The sequence below is a fragment of the Mus musculus genome, chromosome 12 (genome assembly GCF_000001635.26).
Source record: "Mus musculus strain C57BL/6J chromosome 12, GRCm38.p6 C57BL/6J".
Lineage (NCBI taxonomy): Eukaryota > Metazoa > Chordata > Mammalia > Rodentia > Muridae > Mus > Mus musculus.
In genome coordinates, this window is record NC_000078.6 from 109,715,407 (window position 1) to 109,734,980 (window position 19,574).

The window sequence follows — 19,574 nt, forward strand, 5'->3', positions numbered from 1 at the left end:
CACCCTGGGGGCACTCCCTGTCCCTGATGACGCCTTCAGGGAAGGGACCTGGACTGCTGTTCCCTGGACTCTGGGACATGGGACATGGGAGTATGGCATCAGGACTCAGCCCTGGAAGGAAAGTCATTTGAAGAAGGGACAGGGTCCCCGTGGTGGCCTGAGGCTACTCCCTATGGCTTTGGACTGTGAGGTGACTCTTGGTGTGTGATGGCTTTTCAGCAAGGTCCTCCTCACAGTAGCTATAAGGACGTGCCAGCATCGTGACTGAAGGGACAATGATGCCCACTGTTCTCGGGGTAGCTGTGTGGATGGTAGACCGGTGACGTACACTTCATTTATGCTGTAGGTCACCCGTTTTACTATCCACCAACACCCAGACCATCTGTGGGAAGACACCTTGGTGCACACGGCAGCTATGAAGAAGATGTTGGTGGGGTTGAGGCCAGCGTGAAACTAAAATATTTCAAGCAGAGTTAGCTTTTAAGGGGGATCCTTTTTCTGCTTGTGTGTGTACATATATGTGTTCAAGAGAGAGAGTGTGTGTGTGTGTGTGTGTGTGTGTGTTGGGGGGGGGCTACCATGGGCGTGACTTTCATTTTATGATCCTGTATCTTTGCAGTAAACAACGCCATCCTGGAGGATCCCCTGAATGTGAAGCTATATCCCAAGCTGGGGCACATTTCTCCTGGTGGGTGAGTGACAGGTCTCTCTAGCCCAGCATCAAGCCCACATCTGTCACTTATGGCATAGGCTTCGTTGTTCTTGCTCATCTCCATGTCTGTTCAATTTTGCTTGTCTTCTGAGGATTCAAATCATTGGCTGCTTCCCAGCACAAGTACCTGACTAGGAGATGTATTTCAGATATGACATCTCCTTAGGGAAGGACACCAGAGTCCTCATCAATGGAAAAGGTATGTCATGGTGTTCTGTCTGAAAGAATATATTATATTTTCATGTGTGTCCTTCTTTACTAATGCTGAGTATGCCTTCCATACCTAGGACGACCTCCTGATGTATTGCTACCCTGGGGGTGAAGGTGGCTTCCTTGCCCCTCCTCCAGGCTCCTGGCAAGTGGTTCTTGCAGCCATGGCAGAGACATAGAAAGTAAGTAGGAACTCTCCGACTGAGATTAGGAACTACTGTGATTCTGCTCATGTTTCATTGGTCAAGCCAATGAAGGGTGGGGAGGTGCCCTGTAGCCATGTCATGAGGGAGAGAACATGTGTACAAGCATAGGCAACCAACTATCTACCTGGAACACCTAAGAAGTCTATCTTTATTCATGTTCTTTTTTTTTTTTAATCTCAATGTTCCATTTCCCAGCAAGTGGAGGGTCAACAGAATCTGTTCTCAGAACACCACATGCCACTTACATATATTTTTGTCCAGGAGACATTGTCTCGTTCTGACAAAGGCTCAGATATCTTTTTGTTTCCCATTTCATGATAACCTCCTTGCATCAGGGCCTCCACCGTGGAACATAGGTTGATGTCCTCCCCTCTAGCAGATGGGTGGTGACCTCGACTGAGAGGTCACGGGACCCACCTCCTCTCTTGTCACGGATCCAGAGCTGGACTTTGGGAAGCAAAGTCAGGATTATTATATCATTCTCTGATGTTTGAGGAGACTCCAAAGACCTCCCCAAAGGATGACCAATCCAAAGCCTGTCTACAAGATCCTGATTCTGCCTGCGTGGAGCGGGCACAGCTGTGAGAGCCCCCTAGGTACAGCGGGGCTGCAGCGTGATCGCCTGCTCACGCACAGGAAGTGACGACAGCGGTACTCAAGCCACAGGAAGTGACGACAGCGGTACACAAGTGGTACACAGGGTTCCATGCTGCTGACGTACGGTGCTTAATGAGAAGTTGCCCGCGTGTTTTTCGCTTTATATGTGACGAAACATTCGCGGTGCACTTCTTTTTCAGCATCCTATTCTACGTTGAAGACTTCGGGGGTTCAACTACTTACTGACTTCAGGGAAGCCATGTTAGTCTAGGAAAGTAGTCTATGTAGTGAGCCTGGGTTGTGTGAGTTTATCTCCCTTCTTGAATGGTCCTCTGACCTTTCTTAATGAGAATGGGTTTGGGTTGGTTGGCTCCTGCTCCCTCCTCCCTCCTCCACAACACAGTGTCAAAGGAACCAGTTGACCAGACATTATTGATTCCTAGATGAGACCTTAGCCCACAGGGAGATGTTTGCTGAGACTTCTGGGAGGGGAATGAGTCTTCATTTCTGTGAGAGATGTCTGAGTGGATCTCACTGTTCCCTGAGTTTGAAGGCCAGCTAGAATTCAAGAGGACAGTACCCAGGGCTGTTTAGACAGAGGGGGAAGTGCCTGTCCCAGAGGAACCATGGGACATTTGAGTAACAGTACAATCTGGGACCTGCATCCGACACTCCTTGAAGCTCAACACGTCACTGTACCTTTAAGTTATATTAGCCTGGATGCCTCCTTTGTGTGTAAGTCAGCTTGAGGTGGGCCTTTCCTTACTATGAGAGGAATGGATGGCTCCTTGTTGAGTGGCCTGTCAATGAGTGTAACTGGCATTCTTTGGATGGTATGTTCTCTTGCTCATTATTCCCATTGTCCAGTCTAAGGTAGGTAGTTGGTACCAAGTCACTTTCCTTTGTGGTTCAGATATATTGCTGTAGTGTTGTAACCTTCCAGTAACGGTAACACACACTAATCAATGCGTTTTGTTTTCAGGGAAGGGTCGGTCATATGTCCCGTTCAGGACAGCCGCAAGATGATGAACGGACATTGCATCCCCAGACATCTCACACGCTCAGAATCCTGGAGCCTCCCATTTCAACCTGTTCTTCTGCTTCCCAGTACCCTGTGAGCTCTTTGTTGTATTTGTCTACATCGTAAGTCACTTCTGGGTGCGGGAGAGGGGGGACCTCAGAGGGCATCATCCAGGCACTCACACAGCTGGTTTAGGCTGCCCTGGATTTTGCCACCTAGTTCTTTGACTTTTTTTTTTTTTCTCAGCTTCAGAAGAGGATCCTGGAACTGAGAGAGGAGATTCTGTCTTGGAGTTTGGCACCATCCCATTTCCCCCGAGTGACACTTCAGAATGACTGGCAAGGATGGTAGGCAACATCTCAGAATCTTCAGTCTTCGTCCCAGGTCTTCCTGAGATCCTGAGGTAGAGGGGGTTTGGGCTGGATTGCTATGGCAGTGATGAGTACTGAGCCACTCCCCTTGCCTCAGGACCCCCATCCCTGTCCCCCTCCCGGCCAAGTATCTGCCTCACCCACCATCCCTTCCTTCCGCCTGTCCCTCAGCATCCCTTCACACTCAGGCACACTGCTGGAACAAGCAAGAGCTCAGCCGTGGTACCTGAAAAGAAGTTGCCCATGTTATTTTTCGCTTTTATTTGTGACGAAACAAACATGGTGCACTTCTTTTTCGATATCAAATCTCACCTTGGAGAGCTCCCCATGGACCAGAGGGAGGACGGGAGGCCAGGGGGTTTGGGTCACCATGTGCACAGGGGCATTTACCTCAAAGAAGCACAATTTCACCTGCCCCTCTTGGCTCTGTGCATTGTTAGGTCCAGAATGCCCACCTCCTGGGACAGGCACAGTCAGTAAGGGAAACCAGGAAGCGCACTTTTAGGCTCTGTTGTAGGATGGAGTTCAGATAAGAGAAGCCCAGAAAATTATAAAATCCAAACAATAGCAATTTAATCAAACAGCCAATACAAGCCAAACCACCAATTCCTTCTGGAGACATGTGTCTAGATGTCAGCTGCAGGTGTCTTTACCAAGATATGTCAGTTGGTGAGTGTCACATAACACTATGACTCTAGAAAAGCCTGGGCCCCAGATCAGCTCTTTACCAGCATCCTGCCATGTCTACGGGCTGTGCTCTTTGATGCCATTAGCAAGGCCTTGAGGACTGGTGGGTGCTGGCTACGATTGGGACCAGGGAACAGCAAGCTGTCATCAGCCACTGCTGCCTGTCTCTTATCTCTGATACTGGTACCCCTGCCCTCTGGAGTGGTAGATGTAAGGCGGCACTTCAGACCCCTTTTCCCTAGTGAACTTCTCTTTATGGCTAACATTCTCTGGTAGCCTCCTCATGGCATCAAAATTGCCTTTGAGTGTGGTTGTTTGAGCAGGGCCCTTTGGTGGCTCTCTTGTGAGAGTGGGAGGGAGGATACAATCCAGAGAGTATGAGAACACCTCATCCATCCATCTCCCCTGGAGGGTTTCCGAAGCTGAGCCAGTACAAGATATGGGATCACTCTTAGGCAACCCTTTGCTAGGATACTAGCTATTTCTTTCTTTGCTCAAGTTGGAATAAAAGCTTTGTTTATACTTACGTGGCTCAACAACCATAGCGCATCAAAACCCAGTGCAAACTCCATCTAAGAGGTACCAGGATTAGCCACACACTTAGCTCTTAGTTTCTACTGGCTCAGTGATGCCCTTGGGCTGTGGCTGTACCTGTGTTTTGGCTTCTGCCTATAAAAGATGGAAACACCTTTGGAAAAGCAGCAACTCTCCCTTTATACCCATGGAGAAAGGCTAAGGGGCATGGAACAAGCATGGTCAACCCATTTTCTTAGGTTGAAAATCCCTTTCCATCTAGTGGGTACTGGCCTCGGTGCTGGTGGAGCAGTGAGCACGCCATACATTATATCTGTGACACCTGCCACCCAGCCCAAGGCCCCTAGGCCCACAAACTTCTGGAGGGGAGTTTGTCTTGGATTCATCCAAGGAATGCAAAGGACACCTGGACAGAAATGCCTCTGGTGGTCATCCCAAGGTAACCGGACTTGTTCAGTTCCATTTCACATTTAGCTTTGTGCTTTATTGGCAGGCTTCTAAGGGCTGCTATTCACCCCTACATCCCAGGTACGTATAGGCCCAGAGGGAGCCTTCCATCTTTGAGGGTAGAATATTCTCTGGGCACAATACCTCACCAGCTGTCTTTTTCACAGGAGAAGCCTGGGCAGGATTGCCGCAGCTGTTCCAAGAGGCCCCAAGGGACAGTGTCCACATCATGGTGTTTGTTCGTGGAAGATATTAAACGCTGACCTCTTTTTGAGCACAAAATCCCTCCTTGAAGGGCTCTCTGTACCCGGTGTCAGGTTCAGGAACACGATGTGGGCATCAGCCCCTTGCTGATGGTATGTGAGCAGATGTCTGGCCAGATGGCAAGTGCTTTTGTTTATTTATTTTCTTATTTTGAGACTTGAGAGTTTATTGAATGAATCATCCTATAATCCAATTTCCCAAGGCAAATCTGTACATAAAAATCTAGTTTCTATCACATCGCTTCCTTCTTAATTGATTGACAGATTTGAGCAAAAACATGTCTAGCCTGCATTTCAGATTTTGAGAATTTTAAAGAATATACTCTGCCCTTCCCAGGTTCGCCTGGATCTAACCAAACGGACAAGCTCAAATATCAAATGAAAAATGATGAGAGCAAGATGAAGGTGGGAATCTCTATGAATATGTGGCACCCATATTGATTTTTTTGTATAACTCATTTAATATAACAATTTTCGATAACATTTTTTTTGTAGCAAGTTTTCATTGTAACCCAGGATACCTTTGAATTTCTTAGGTAGCTGAGGCTGACTTTGAACTCCTGCTTGCCTCTGCCTTCCAAACGCTGGCATCAAAGGTATGTTACCATAACCAGCTCAAAACTGTTGCTCTTGCAGAGGACCATAGTTCAGTTCCCAGCACCTAGACTGGATGGCTACAAGTTTAGCTTTAGGGATGTATTCTTCTTGCCTCCTTGGGTGTGCCCACATGCATACACATGCACGCATGGATAGTGAGACTACAGAAGGCAACAGACCTTGATCTCCTACCTCTACACATAGGCAAAGCAAGCATACTGGCACCACCACACGCGCGCGCACACACACACACACACACACACACACACACACACACACACACACATGAACCTAAACGTAGCTGGACATTGTTCCTAAAGAGCAGACCCAGTTCACACACAGCTACATTTGCCGTTGCTGCTCCTAGGGTCAGGACAGATGAACACATTTGCTCCCGTAACCAGCTATCAGATCCCCTAACGAATTCTGTCCTGCTTCTTTCTAGGGTCTCCTGGCCTCATAGGGCACTATGAAAGGAAGCAGGTGTAGCCCACTGGTAAGTGACCTATCCATGCACTTGAAGGTGTTTGTGAGGTTTTCTGCTTTAACAAGCTGTAGATACAAGGAGGGGCCTTGGCTCTTTGGGGCGAGGCCTCAGCATCCTTGGGTCCTCTTGTCTTTGGTTACCCAGCTTTATGAAACTCTCTGGCCAGTTCCTACTTTATTAAAACATGACCCATGACAGCACCACTATTTGGACATATATGGGAGGGCTGGTCACAGAGCATATGTTCTATGTGTGGGGACTATCACCTGGCCTACTTGTCTTCGGCCTCAAGGCTAAGATGACGAAGATGTTGGAGTTAATTAGCTGAGTTGGGGTTTTCAGTCCTTCTTTGCTTTTTTTTTTTTTTTTTTTTTTAACCAAAGATTTATAGTGTCGGTACTGGTATGCCTCTGTGTCTGATGTACTCAAAAAAGATTGGACAGGAACTTGAGCTAATCTTGTAAGGACCTGGTAGTGTGGTGATAGTAAGTCATGAATGTCCTGCTTAGCCATGTCTCAAGGTGTCTTTTATACCTATCCCCAACAGTGTCACACTAATGCATTGAGCCTGTGTGTTGGAGCCTTCTGGACTTAGCCCATTTCCTAGAAAACTTCCTTGATGTCTCCAGTGCTCCGTGGCACCTACGTGGATGCCCCAGCAGCCACCTTGATGACATCTCTCCCAAGGGTACCCAGGATGGGCTGTATGGGTGTGGAACTGGTTTTGGAAATCACAAGGGAACAGATTTCTTGTCATAAACTCTCTAAGAGGGGGTGGGGGTTTACAGTAACTCCCTACTAGGCTGTGTGACAACCAGGGCTATGTTTAACTGTACGGTGGGCTCTAGATACACTTCTGTCGCTCACTTTCTGATATTCAAAAGGTGAGTGCTCCTCTATGCCTCTGGTTAATCATAGAGGTAACACCCACATTTTCAGTATCTCAAGTGGTTCTGGGATGTTTCTGAATACAAAGTGCCCCCTAGGACAAAGCAGGTTATTCCAGTCTTCCCCCACCCAGAGAACAAAGGGAGAGATGGGTTCCACAGCCTGTGCTTTCCACAGCCAGGTTGTTCCTGGAATCTGTGTCCTCTGGGGGCTGTGCCGAGGGCGCCTGTCTGCTGCCTTCTTCATTTCTGACGGATTAGGCCTCGGCTCTTTCTCTTCAGGACTAAATCTTTTGGTATTTAAAAGGTGGATATTCCTTCTATGTTTATGCTTTTTGTGATTAAACATAGAGGAAATTTCACGTTTTCAGTGTCAAATGCTGCTGGGTAATGGGCCTGAGCTGAAGCCACCACCAGGGCAGTGACAGGACAGGTGCACCCTCTTGGGTAAGTGGGGGGTCAGTGGTCCACAGAGCATGTCCTCAGGTGCCCAAGGGCCAATGAGCAATCTTGAGAGCTTCCCTCATGGGCTGCCAACTCAGCCAGAGGTCAGGGGTCTCGTTCTGGAATCCCCCACAGCTAACAAGTCTTTCCCATTGTGTCCCTTCTGTCGCAGATAGGACTGTCCTATTGGATGTCCCAAGAGTTTAAGTCTGATATCTAAAAGGTAGATTTCCCTTCTGTGGTTTTATGTTTGCTGGTCAATCTGATGGGTTTGCCTGAGTTTTGAGTCTCATGTGCTTCCTGGGTGACATGATCCACCAGGGAGATGAGGCTGGGCGCAGTGCCCTCCTCGGTAAGTGGGAAGATGGTAAGCTGCAGAACATGTGTGTTTCTCATGTCATATGTCTGCTGACCATCACCTTTGGGTCTCTGCCTGTGGAGCCAGCTTGGCACAGAGGCCGAGGCGCCTTTCAACATTCTGTTTCCTCTGCCTGAGAAGCGGGGATTTTTTTTTTTTTTTTTGTCTTGTAATCTGTTTCAGATGAGCCAAGCAGCAAGCCTGGTCCTTCCCGGAACTCAGTCCTTCTTTGGTATTTAAAAGGTGGATATTCCTTCTATGGTTACGTGCTTCCTGGATAATCATAGAGGAACATCCACTTTTTCAGTATCAAATGTCGCTCTGGAACTATTTCTGGAAGATTCTGTAGGGTCTGGGGCTGGGGGGGAAGATCATGTAATAATGAGTGGGGCGTGGCCAGAAATGGCCTTAAGAAGCCAACTGAGTGTTAGTCTGATCTGGGTCTGATATACCGCCTCTTTGGGCAGCCTGCTCACTCTGCCCAGTGGACTTCCATTTCTGTCGACACAAGCACAAGCTCACAGCATCCTGGATCGAGTTGTTCTTTGATATTTAAAAGGTAGATTCTCCTTCTATGAGTACAATATTAATGACTAATCGTAGAGGAAAATCCACGTTTTCAGTATCAAATGCTGCTTGGGAAACCACCGAGGACATGACATCTTCACCGAAGAAAGCGTGCTATCCGTCGTCTTCCTGGGCTTGGCGGGGATAGATAGATTTGTGACTTGTGTGATGTGTGCCTATATGCCAGCCTCTCCCAGTGATGTGTTCTGAGACCACTGTGTTCTTTATATCCCTTCTCTGACCTCAAATGAAGTTGTTTCTCTGTGTGCTCACCATGTGTATGTTTTCTGGAGTCGGCTTCTTTTTTCTGTAGCGATATGTCTTGGAGAGCTCCTGGGTGGGCCATCATTTTGGGTAAGGGCGCCTTGGGTAACCCTTTGGGGGGTGTGCGGAGAAGGGGGGGCATGTGAATCATCTGGAAGTGTAACCTCCAAATGTGCCCCCTCAGGCTCACATCCGGACCGTCATCGCATCTGTCATCGCACCGGACCAGCTCTCCCCAGCGCTCCTTATCGTTTGCTACTTGAAGAGAGGTTATCCTTTGTGTGTTTGCTTTACGCGAAATGAATATGCAAGGGCAAGCTCTCTTCGAGGAGCAAATGCTGCCTGGAAGCATGGCTGGCGGCGGCCTGGGCCTAGCAGAAGGGTGTGGTCTCTCCAGGGTAAGTAAATGCATGGTGGGCCACCGAGCTTGAGCTCCTTCTTCGTCTGACCCTACAGATCTCACACATGCTTCTGAGAACTTTCTAGAAAAAAATGCTGATCCTAAGGGCTGTTCTTGGTAGAGCCTAGGAAACTGTGCCTCCCCTTCTGACAGCCCTTCGCAGTGTGGTGTGCATGCCAGGTCGTCTTCTAAGGCCAAAAGAGTGTCAGCAGCAAGCCAGTGCCCATTTAGATGTGGGTTTTCTGCCCACCATTGCCAACCTGTCCTTACAATCACCTTTAAGGCTTCCCATCCACTTAAGGGAAAGGGGGTTGGTGGATATCCAAAGTAAAGATGCTCCCAGAGGCTACCAAGACCATTAAGCCTCCTTCTCCAGGTGTCCTCTTCACCTTGTGTGTCACAGCATGAATTTATGTTAAGGTTGTCTAAAGAACCTTGGTTCTGGGGGTCGGGTGGAGGTGGGGCATCTCACCTCCCTCCGGTGAGCCTTGCATGGGTCTGATGTTTATAGTGATAAGTCTCCCATAGTCCTCTGAACTCCCCAAGAAGGGCAGAAGGAAGGTCCAGAGGTCTCCATACTGCTCCAGTTTGGGGAAGAGGGTGGGGGCTTTCAGAGAGCTAGTTTTCCGGTTTTTCTTCTTTCTTGAATGATGCATGTTGCTGTGCGTACTAATCCTGCTCTTTCGATGACCATCTGGAGGACTTCCTGGAGGCTGCAGCTGTGGGCACAGGTGGAGGCTTTCTTGCCAGGGTGGCTTTGCAGGCTCTGGAATGCCAATCATTCTCTGTCACTTTTTTGTTAAGTTACACAGAATCCCCACCCCCACCCCACCCCATGCCCATCCTCCCATGCCCCACCCTAGTCTTTTGGAAGATCACCCTGTTTTGGAGTGATACTGAGAAGTAAACTAACTTTAGGGCTGGGTACCAGTGTGCAGAGTATGCAGCCAATTCCAGAGCCAGCCAGCTGAGGCTTGCTTCACCAGCCCCTGTGCTCAGCCCAGGCTCACAGGTGCTTCACTGTTCCCTGGCCCAACTCTTGGTTCATGTAAAGAGGATAGCCTCCGGTATGTTCTCTTTATTGATGGTAATAGACTGCAAGAGGCACTTGTCCTCACATCTAACTCTATCTGGGAACTACTCCAGCCCTGTTCCATCTTTGGGTCAGGTCTCCTGATACAACGTGACTTCTGACTTTCTCGGGTATGTACCAATTCTTGGTTCTAAGATGGGACCTTTGGCTAAGCTATTAGTCTCTGGTCCTCCTTGTCCTCTTGGTGCCTGATCTTTTGCTCTTGAGGGTGGGAGAGGGTACTGTGGTGCCTGTTGCACTTGCATTGAACATAATCACCCAACAGTGGCTTGCTTGTTAAAAGACAGTGGCCCTCAGACCTGCCGTCTGTTTGTACCAAGCCATCTCCAGAGCCTTGTTGCTCACAGCATTCACCTTAGAAGATAAAGCATGATGTTAGACTATCCCAGCTTTGATACAAGTACTGGTTTATACATCTTTATTTATAATGATTTCAGGCCTGGTCCACCCCTCTCCAAGTGAGGACTTCCTGGAAGTGGTGTCTGTCTTTGGGAAGAGGCTGAAGTTTCCCATTCCGTGCGGTCTATCTGGTGTTCTTCTGTGGCTATACCTAGATCAGAAGGGGGCAGTTTTAACAGCCCGCACCTATGGAAGCAACCCATCCCGTCAAAAAAAGGTGAGTGTTTTTCCTTGCCATGATTCAGTGCAAACCTGTGGCCATTCCTGCCTGCTCTTTTCTGGGGAAGAGGTCCCAAAAAGGAAAGATGGTTCCATCATTCAGTGGCATGTGGAGTTTGACCCCTGTATGGCATCAACTTCCTTCTAGTTCTGTCCCATTCCACTATCGGGCAGAATTAGTGGGGCAGGGTCCGGTCCTGGGAGTGACACTGATACCCGTTACTGGGAAGGCAGAAAGGATTGGCTTTAATCACTTCTATAAATTCCTGGGGTCCTCCTGTCCTCTGTGTGCAGTGTACAGCCAGGTGGGCATCATAGAGAAAGTGCTAAGGATAAGATTGTAGTCCTAACCAGGGTTTACCTACAGAAAGCAAAAATCTGAGTTCTGTATTTCCTGAGAGAGTGAAAATCTCAATCTGTTGTAACATCTGCCAGTAATATCAGAAAAAGGTCCCCCCCACCCCCCAAGTATCTGTCCCAGCCCAAGCTCCTTGGATGGAGAGCTGACCAGTGGGCACACATCTGGCAGGTGGTGTTTGCCATGTAATTGGCTGATTCCGAATCTCCCATCATCCCTCCCCAGGCTAAGTCCCAGGAGACGAGGCTGACCCCGTGAATGCTAGAGCGGAACCTGCCCCATGCTATTGTTTGGTACTTAAAGCGAGGTTGCCCTTTGTATATTCGGTTTATTGACATGGAATATACAAGGGCAAGCTCTCTGTGAGTATCAAACCTTATCTTGGATCCCGTCCACACTCAGCGAGGGATGTGGTATGTGTGTGCATGACCGTGTGTATCCATCTTGTGTGTGACAAACTGCTTCCTGGGTTTCCTTTATGCACCAACGGCTTCATGGGCGCAAGATGACTTCAGGAAAGACCTCGGGTACATCCCCTCTCCTTGTCCATATGGGTTGGTCCCAAAGCATGCTCTCTGTGTGTAGCCTGGGTCCCTGCTTTCCCAGGCTGATGGTCAGGTCTGTGCTGGTGTGGGCCGTTGTTTTTTGATGTGCTGCCGTGCCGTGGTACCCAAGTGTGCATGTTCTTGCTTGGTGTGTGTGACCCAGTCTGCTAACGCTCAGCGTCTAATTCGTCCCCAGGACCCTACCTGGAAGACGTAGCACGTCTACCTGAGGCGGTGGCTTTGCTTTCCAGGCCGAGCTTTGGTACTTGGAGAGTGGTTATCCCTGTCCTCTTCGCTTCACTCATGCCGAATCGTACAGGGTCATCCACTTTTTCAGTATCAAGTGCGCAGACTCTGCAGCCTGGCTTCCTGCGCCTGGATCCTGCCACTGCCACTTCCCATCACACATCCTTGGACAAGGGTGTCGCCGTGTTATGCTCCTTGTCTCGTGTGTCACTCGCGAGTCCTCTTGGGGTCCAATGCATATGGCTCTCGGGGGCTGGGAGAGATCAGGCTCTTGTAGGGACTAGGCTCATTATTGACCATGTGCCAGCCCAAACTTTTGTCTGCTGGGAGCTGACTGCTGGCAGCTATGATGGTGATATACAAACCTCTCCTTGGATTTGGGAGCCCATGTTGAGACAGACATTCTCTGTCAGTCATGTGAGTGGGTGTTGGAGCTTAGAGTTTGTGCTGGACTTACAAGGTGGTGCTTGTGACTCGGCAGTGACATCATTTCTGTAGCAGCTTCTAGAACAGAAGACCCCATGCCGGGGGTCAGCAGGGCCACCCACAATGCTTGCTCCACTTAAGATGGACACTGCCTGGCTTCTTGACCCCAGCCACCATTACCCTTAGAAGAGGCTAACGTGAGGTTGTCATGCTGAGTCCTGGGGAGTCATTTCTATAGCCTCTCACCTCCCTGGTGCTTAGAATGGCCATCAGTAGTACTGCATGCATGGTGCATGTATGTATTGGGTGCAGCCACGTGTGAGGAGTGGTGATCACTCCCAAGAGGCCTATGGATGCTGGTATTCCTGCTGTGCTACTGTTTCATACTTGAGGAGAAATTATCCTTGGTGTGTTGGCTCTTTTGGATGAATCATACAAGGATAATTTCTTTTTGAGTATCAAATACTGCCCTGGTGGACTTCCGGGATGACGAGACGGTTGTTTAAAGAGGTGCCTGGTGCATGATGCATGGGTTAGCCTTACCTGGGCACAAGGCAAGAGAGCACAGAACTGATGTGTAAGAGCTACACTCTGATCCCAAGTCAGGATCTTGCTTGAAGAGTCCAGGGGTTCCTACGTGGCTTGGTCATGGTGAGATAGCACAGTTTTCATGACTTGGCAAATCGTTCTTTTTTTTTTTGGATGGGCAGCCAATCTCACAGATAGTCACTGGGGTCAGGCCCCGGCCCCTTGCTCAAGAGTGTGACTGGTTCCACAAGCATGTGCTTGAATGACAGAGGCCGGCGAGCTGTCTGGTCTGGATCGTGAGAGGAGGTCCTGCGGTTTTTCTCGGTGCGGTGGTTCTCTGACATTTGCAGGGTGGCTATCAATAGTGTGCTCGCCATATTTATGGAGATTAATTGGGACGACCATTGTTTGCCCCATATCTGGATTTGCTTCCGAAGGTCCTAGAGCACAGTGGTGACTTCAGCTAATGGACATTGGTACCTGCTGCAGGAGAGGGAGAATTTATTGAGGCAGAGTAACCTCAGAAGGCACCCCCCCCCCCATGTACTCTCACAGTGACAGCTTTGAGGTGGCAACAGCTTTGGTGGCTTGCTTCTTTGTGCTTGGTCTGGAGAACACTGAGAATAACTCACCTGTCTGTTGTTGCTGTTAAGTCTTAGTTCAGAGGAACTCCTTGAGAAGGTACTGGGTCAAGCATCTCTTTAGGTAGACAGAACTTGGCCAGGGTCTTCTAGGTCCAGCACCCACTCTCCTCAGCATCCATTCTGAGCATAGACTTCCTGTGGTTAATACAGGTGTTAATAAGGATACTTCCTGCCGCCGCCGCTGCCTTAAGTCACTCTCTATCTGTTCCTATGGCTTCCTTTGGGCTGACTTTTTCTTAGACATACCTGGTCAATAGCATACCATTTCAGCTCATTCCATAATCTGGTGTGTGTGTGTGTGTGTGTGTGTGTGTGTGTGTGTGTGTGTGTGTGCCTGCATGCATGCTTGTACAAATTGTTGGTTAGTGTAGGGCCTCTCAAACTGCTCAACGCTGCTAAGATATTCGTCACCTAGGGATCTTGTTAAAAAGCAGAGTCTGATTGAGGGGCCAAGATTCTGCATTTTTAGCAAGCTCTCAAGTGATGCTAATGCTGCCGGTCCGTGGACAACACATGTAGCCACTGGGGGCTGGAGGTGATGTTGCATGTTCCTTGTAGTGTGTGTGCTCCATCTCCTCCATCCACCCCGCATTATCCATCATGAGTGAGCATTGAGCCAATATGCTACCTTTTGATGATCAAACTGTGGTCAGTTGTGAAAGGCCACCTGCTGTACAAACACCATTATTGATTATTGATTATTCTTTCAAATCAAAGCATGCCTCTATGGGCTTCCCAGATATAAGAGCTACTTCAAGGAGGGGCTGCCTATGTCAGCCAACAGCAGGACTTGTCAGCACCAGGTTATTGGTGACTGAGACCATCTGACTCTGTAACTCTCCATTTCCAGTCAATTGTAAGGAGCACAGTTCTGGAACCACAGCTTCTGGGGAAGGAGGAGTCCTATCTGTCGTATCTACCAGCAACCCTCGACGTTATCGAGAGAGGTAATGCCCATGGTGCCATTGCCCTTCCATGATATTCGGCCAGCTGCTGGCTTCTTGCCATCCAGCTTACCTCTCAGGGAGGACCAGATAGACTTCCATTTTGTTTCTAAATTGACCTGCCTTAGGAAGCTCTTGTGGGAATGAGTTTTTCCGTCAGACCAGATTTTAGCCCTAGGACCAATGTGTAGCAGTGAGTGGTTGCTGTCAGCTCATGTGCTTTCTTACAGACTATGGGAATTCACCTCTCAGAGTCTAGGAATTCAATTTGTCATTGGAAGAATCTTCTGGAAGGAGAGAGGACAGTAGACAAGAGGCCCCGGTTTTCCTGTCAGAGATCTCTGAGAATATTTGAGGTCATTCATGTTCTGTTTGCTTATTGTGAACGAGACACAGTTAGCTTCCTTTTGACTATCAAACTCTGCTTTTTTGAAGGGCCCCCTGCACAAGCGATATGAGACTGCCTGCCTTGTGTGAGCCTTGGATGAGCCCTGCAGCTCCTTCGAGATGCTCCTTGGATATTCCTGATGGAGAAGACCAACCCCGAGGAAGCTTGGTCCTGCTTGCGATGAGCTTGCTGTGCTTTCACGGACACCCTTCGTTTCTTCTACCAGTTTTCAGTGCCAGGGTGCGCTTGAAAGGAGAGCTGATGCCAGGGCTATAGCCTTCCCCAGCCAGAGCATGTGGGCCAAACCCTTTCTGGATGGCTAGGCAGTGGGGAGAAGCCATGAGATGGTTGAGAAGTAGTCACAACTCCCCTGGGGACAGACTGGTTTTCAGGGTTACATCCATTCAAAAACACCCCCCGGAATTCAGGCTTGTGAAAGACAAGCTAACTTGACCCTGTTCCTTTGTTCTCACTGAGGTCCTGTCCCTGGCATCCCCTTCCTCCTGTGGACACCACTGAGGTGCAGACACTACCCCGATGGGGCTTCCCGTCCTGCTGTTCGGCTCTGGAAGAGACTTGATTCCTTTTCTTTTTGTGCTGGTGGAGATCACACACAAAAGGTAAGATGAACCCAGCTGTTTGGGATTCTGGAAGAAGGAGGTTGGCCTGTATCCCTGCTGTAAGGGAAGATGCTGTTCTTGGGCGTCTCCCTTTCAGGGATGATGCCGGTGGCGGACAGGAAGCCCAGCTCCTGCCGCCTGGATGACTCTTCCCTTGGTGGGGACCAATCCTGGATGGAATCAGTTCAAGATGGATGCCAGCTTCATACAAGAGCCCTATCAGGATTGGCCTGAGGTCTGTAAGAGTATATTTGGCCCAGGTAAATCCAGGTGCTAGGGATATCTGATACCCTATAGCACATGCACGCCATCTTTAGGGCATTTCTGAGGTCAGGATGCTTCAGCTCTCACCCCTGCTTCCTCTCTTTGCCAGAGAGAAGTGCTATCAGCTACTAAAAGTGAATACTAAATGGCCTATCTATGTCAGAGGGAAGCCCAAAGCCCAGGAAGAAATGATGGACCAGAAACAACAGGACATGCTCGTAAGGTCACAGGCTTCTTTGTTCCAGACTCTCAGCACCCAGGCTACCCTAGTGAGGTCCCCAGAATTGAATGCACGTTAATCCCCCTGCCTCAGACTTTGGGAATAGGCTATTCTGAGCTTAGAGTTCTTCCAAAAGAACAATTTTCTCCTGAAGTATCTATTCAGCACCCCTCCCCCACCCACCCAACCCCTGCCCAAATCTATGGTTAGCTTTCTTGATGCTGAGTCCTATAAGGGAATATTGATCTTATTGAGGAAGGGCTATTGACCTCAGCCAATTCAGGGACAGTTGTTCACTTGGCTAGAGGGAAAAACAAGGTGTGTAGCCAATTCTCCTAACATTTGCTCCTCAATCCATTCTTAGGAAGACTTGCTGCATGGTGGATGGCCCAGAGACGGCGGGGCTCACAGATGGTCACGTTTAGTGCTTGCAGATTGGTAATGCCTGTGCCCTTGGCTTTGTTTATTCTGGTCAACCAGTTGTCAGTGCTGCCATCGAGGGCTTTCTGGACAGCATGGCACCTTCCGTAAGGAGACCTTGGCTTCAGTAGCTAGTCCAGGTATGTACAATGACAGTCACACACTCGCATTATGATGTATAGCGGTGCTGTGCTTCCTGACAAGAACCTAACCACTGATGAAAGGGTTGTGATATTTGGGAGGGTGCTGGTATCATTTCCAGACCATCATGGGAGGGAGAGAATCATGCAGCAGATAATGTGTGTCTCCTGCTTTGGGTGAGCCCTACTCCTTGATGATTTGAATAAGTCTGTGGAGTCAGGCGAGTGTAAGGGTGTTCTGGTGTTACCCTGGTAGAAACACGAGTATCAGCTGGCACGTAATTGGTCACTCTTCCTGCTTTTGCTCCAGAGATGATTCCTTGACCGACACATCTTGCTGACAAATGTCGGGCTGTCTTGCTTCATAGTGGGAAGTTCACTGGGAACTACCTGGGTTTTGTTTCTGATGCCTAGCACTTGGCTTGCTCCTCTGCAGGAGAGTTGTTATCCTAACGGATGCTGGGAGAAGGCTGAGGTCTTCCCATGACCCTCTTTGGGGATTTTTGATTTTATTTAAGTTAAATTTTTTTTCAAAAGTTAAATTCTTATTAATATCCCAACTTCATGCTCCACAAATTGGTCAAGAACAGTGACAAGAGAATCCATGCGGGCTGTTGTGCAGGTTTTAGAGAGCTGATAAAGATATCACGAGGATGAGCAATCTTCCCAACTGGAAGAGTGGAGACTGGGGGTGCTCTTAAAGTAGGGCTAGCCGGTGTACCCAGGGACTGGATGAGCCAACATCAGATGTGAACATGTAGGAAGAGGAGGGGCCAAAGTAGTACAACCGTAATGTTGGTGGAACCACAATCCCTGAATGATTCGGTGGGCTGCAGGGAGCATCCTTGCTGCTATCATGGCTATCTCAGCTAAGGCAATGACCCTGGATGCTCTGAAAGGCTGCTAAGATGGAAGAAAGGGTAACAGAAAATGAGGAAGTCATAGGACCAATGTTGGGGATCTTGATGATACATCAACAAATGAATGTTACACTGGGAAACAAAATAGAGGTGGGGTACTACCGCCTGCTAGCCAGAACTGTAGGAAATAAGATGAATACTTTCCATGTCCTCAGGAGAGAGCCAGGTTTCCATCACGGTGAAAGGTGGGGCCATGGAAAAGAAGTGAAGCCCCAAGGGACTTTGCTAGTGAAATATGTTTTATGAAACCATGGAGGCAGGTGGGACACGGAAGGGTGAGAGATGGGTTCTTACTAGGGCTTTGGGAAGCTATCCTAAGGAAGCTTCCTAGTGGCGAGCCACTAGAATCTGGAAATGCTAACTGGTCCTTCTCGTGCAAGGTTGCTTGTAGGAGTTGGTTACGCCATTTGTGATGGTCTTCTTCTTCTTCTTGAAACTGATTTCTTAGAGATGAGACAGTGGGAGTGGAGGATCACCTGGGATCATGTAGAGCTCAATGAACCTTCTCTTGATTCATATGAGGATGCTAGTAGCCTTGGTTGGGCTTTTCTGCAGTGGGACTTTTATAGTCCCCTCAGGACCTTGATGTGACTAACCATATGTGCACCATTGAGAAATGCAAGTCCCCATTCACATACCCCAGGGTCTATATACCTGCAGAGGACTTCTGACCTACAGCAAGTGGGCTCCCTTCTCATCTTGAAAACCTTCCAGTGTGAACTCTAGAACCAAGGAAGACAGAGAAAGGGGACAATGTCAGCATCGTTGCAAGGGAGGTGAGTGACCACCCCTGCCCCACTCCAGTGTGTTTCTAGAGCACTTGCCCCCACCTCACTAACACTCAGCATCCAATCTGCCTGCAGGTTGGTGGTTGGAAACCATAGCCCTTGGAGAAATGGAAGGGGCCCTTTGTCTGTCTTGTCTCTGCTTTTCTGTGGTACTTGAAGAGAAGTTGTTCGTGGTGGATTCGCTTTACTTGTGACGAATCATTCACGGACAACACTTTTTTCAGTACCAAATGCTACCTCTAAGGATTTCCTGGACATGATGGCAACTTGCAGAAAGATGGCGGTTCAGTCAAGCTGGTAGAGAAGCCAAGTATGGATGTTTGGCCACGGACAGTGTGCTTGAGCTAGCTGTAAGTCACCTGGTCGGGTTACCTGAGCATCTGATCCACCTGTAGGCCTCTCATCAGTGGGCCGTGCCAACCTTGGTGAGGCAGCTGTGGCTCTGCCCCCAAGTATCAGCTTACAAGACTTTGAAAAGAGGTCATCTTCCGGAAGAGATGTTGGTGCCAGCACCATTCAGGGTGTGTGACTGGTTGACCAGAGGGGCGTGCACTCTGTTCACCCTGTGGGCCACCTAGTCACCAACCCTCAGCATCAATTCCACTCAAAGAAGACTTTCCAGAGATCCTACCAAGTTTGGGGATATGTCAATGGACTTGATGGCTGTGCCTGCTCAGTGGACCAGGATGAACTGTGGTCTTAGGGGTGTATGTTTACATAAGATGCCATGAGGCATCCGTGGTAGCTGCTGCATCACTGTCACAGCCTCCTTGAAATGTTGACTTCAGATGTGGACATGATGTTGACTTCCCATGAGGGACCTGAAGTCCCTTCTCTCCTGGGTGTGTGACTGAATTGTACTTTACTAAGCATGTGCCTGTGCCTTACTTATCTGATGGATCTATCTTCCAGTTGTCTAACCTCAATATCCTGTCTCTACAGGAGAGTCTGTGAGATGATACCAACCTCTAGAAGCAGGCATGGTTGTCCCGACATCGCCACACTACCACAGGAGCTTCCAGAATACATTCTCTTCATGGAAACTGTGGAACCACGCCCCCTCTGGTCCAGGAGGACTAACCAGATTCAAGGCTATCACCATCCCCCTTCAGGTAAGTGTGCCTCGGGTGAGCATGCACTTAATGTAGGTGTATGTCACTCGGCTCGGCCCACTACCCAATGCTGTCCCACCCCTTCTTCACAGGACAGTGGAAGCAGCCACCTTTTCGAGAGAGTCGATGTGTTCTTCACCAGTGTTCTTCGCCAGTGATCATGTGTGATACTTGGAGAGAGGCTGGCCGTGATGAATTCGATTCATCTAAACGAGTCATACACGGCTCTCCTCTCTTCTAGTGTCAAA

At 48.9% G+C, this 19,574-nt stretch overlaps 19 non-coding genes across 19 annotated transcripts; all 19 read left to right on the forward strand.

Annotated features, from left to right (window-relative positions):
* Positions 1-170: 170 nt before the first annotated feature.
* Positions 171-244, forward strand: Mir679 (microRNA 679). Its single transcript, NR_030445.1, has one exon. It is a non-coding gene; the product is annotated as a microRNA 679 (primary transcript).
* A 20-nt stretch (positions 245-264) lies between these two features.
* On the forward strand, positions 265-385 carry Mir1193 (microRNA 1193). The gene has a single exon (NR_035424.1). It is a non-coding gene; the product is annotated as a microRNA 1193 (primary transcript).
* A 1,293-nt stretch (positions 386-1,678) lies between these two features.
* Mir666 (microRNA 666) lies at positions 1,679-1,777 on the forward strand. The gene has a single exon (NR_030435.1). It is a non-coding gene; the product is annotated as a microRNA 666 (primary transcript).
* A 74-nt stretch (positions 1,778-1,851) lies between these two features.
* Positions 1,852-1,927, forward strand: Mir543 (microRNA 543). Its single transcript, NR_030261.1, has one exon. It is a non-coding gene; the product is annotated as a microRNA 543 (primary transcript).
* Positions 1,928-3,347: 1,420 nt separating this feature from the next.
* Mir495 (microRNA 495) lies at positions 3,348-3,410 on the forward strand. The gene has a single exon (NR_030446.1). It is a non-coding gene; the product is annotated as a microRNA 495 (primary transcript).
* A 1,189-nt stretch (positions 3,411-4,599) lies between these two features.
* Mir667 (microRNA 667) lies at positions 4,600-4,691 on the forward strand. Its single transcript, NR_030426.1, has one exon. It is a non-coding gene; the product is annotated as a microRNA 667 (primary transcript).
* A 2,620-nt stretch (positions 4,692-7,311) lies between these two features.
* Positions 7,312-7,397, forward strand: Mir376c (microRNA 376c). The gene has a single exon (NR_030270.1). It is a non-coding gene; the product is annotated as a microRNA 376c (primary transcript).
* Positions 7,398-7,811: 414 nt separating this feature from the next.
* On the forward strand, positions 7,812-7,895 carry Mir654 (microRNA 654). Its single transcript, NR_030578.1, has one exon. It is a non-coding gene; the product is annotated as a microRNA 654 (primary transcript).
* Positions 7,896-8,051: 156 nt separating this feature from the next.
* Mir376b (microRNA 376b) lies at positions 8,052-8,133 on the forward strand. The gene has a single exon (NR_029915.1). It is a non-coding gene; the product is annotated as a microRNA 376b (primary transcript).
* Positions 8,134-8,374: 241 nt separating this feature from the next.
* On the forward strand, positions 8,375-8,442 carry Mir376a (microRNA 376a). Its single transcript, NR_029877.1, has one exon. It is a non-coding gene; the product is annotated as a microRNA 376a (primary transcript).
* Positions 8,443-8,906: 464 nt separating this feature from the next.
* On the forward strand, positions 8,907-8,985 carry Mir300 (microRNA 300). Its single transcript, NR_029651.1, has one exon. It is a non-coding gene; the product is annotated as a microRNA 300 (primary transcript).
* Positions 8,986-11,415: 2,430 nt separating this feature from the next.
* Positions 11,416-11,490, forward strand: Mir381 (microRNA 381). The gene has a single exon (NR_029882.1). It is a non-coding gene; the product is annotated as a microRNA 381 (primary transcript).
* Positions 11,491-11,926: 436 nt separating this feature from the next.
* Mir487b (microRNA 487b) lies at positions 11,927-12,008 on the forward strand. The gene has a single exon (NR_030271.1). It is a non-coding gene; the product is annotated as a microRNA 487b (primary transcript).
* Positions 12,009-12,722: 714 nt separating this feature from the next.
* On the forward strand, positions 12,723-12,796 carry Mir539 (microRNA 539). The gene has a single exon (NR_030262.1). It is a non-coding gene; the product is annotated as a microRNA 539 (primary transcript).
* Positions 12,797-13,918: 1,122 nt separating this feature from the next.
* On the forward strand, positions 13,919-13,996 carry Mir544 (microRNA 544). Its single transcript, NR_030610.1, has one exon. It is a non-coding gene; the product is annotated as a microRNA 544 (primary transcript).
* A 4,368-nt stretch (positions 13,997-18,364) lies between these two features.
* Mir382 (microRNA 382) lies at positions 18,365-18,440 on the forward strand. The gene has a single exon (NR_029883.1). It is a non-coding gene; the product is annotated as a microRNA 382 (primary transcript).
* Positions 18,441-18,732: 292 nt separating this feature from the next.
* Mir134 (microRNA 134) lies at positions 18,733-18,803 on the forward strand. The gene has a single exon (NR_029548.1). It is a non-coding gene; the product is annotated as a microRNA 134 (primary transcript).
* Positions 18,804-19,325: 522 nt separating this feature from the next.
* Positions 19,326-19,391, forward strand: Mir668 (microRNA 668). The gene has a single exon (NR_030424.1). It is a non-coding gene; the product is annotated as a microRNA 668 (primary transcript).
* Positions 19,392-19,495: 104 nt separating this feature from the next.
* Mir485 (microRNA 485) lies at positions 19,496-19,568 on the forward strand. The gene has a single exon (NR_030253.1). It is a non-coding gene; the product is annotated as a microRNA 485 (primary transcript).
* Positions 19,569-19,574: the final 6 nt, after the last annotated feature.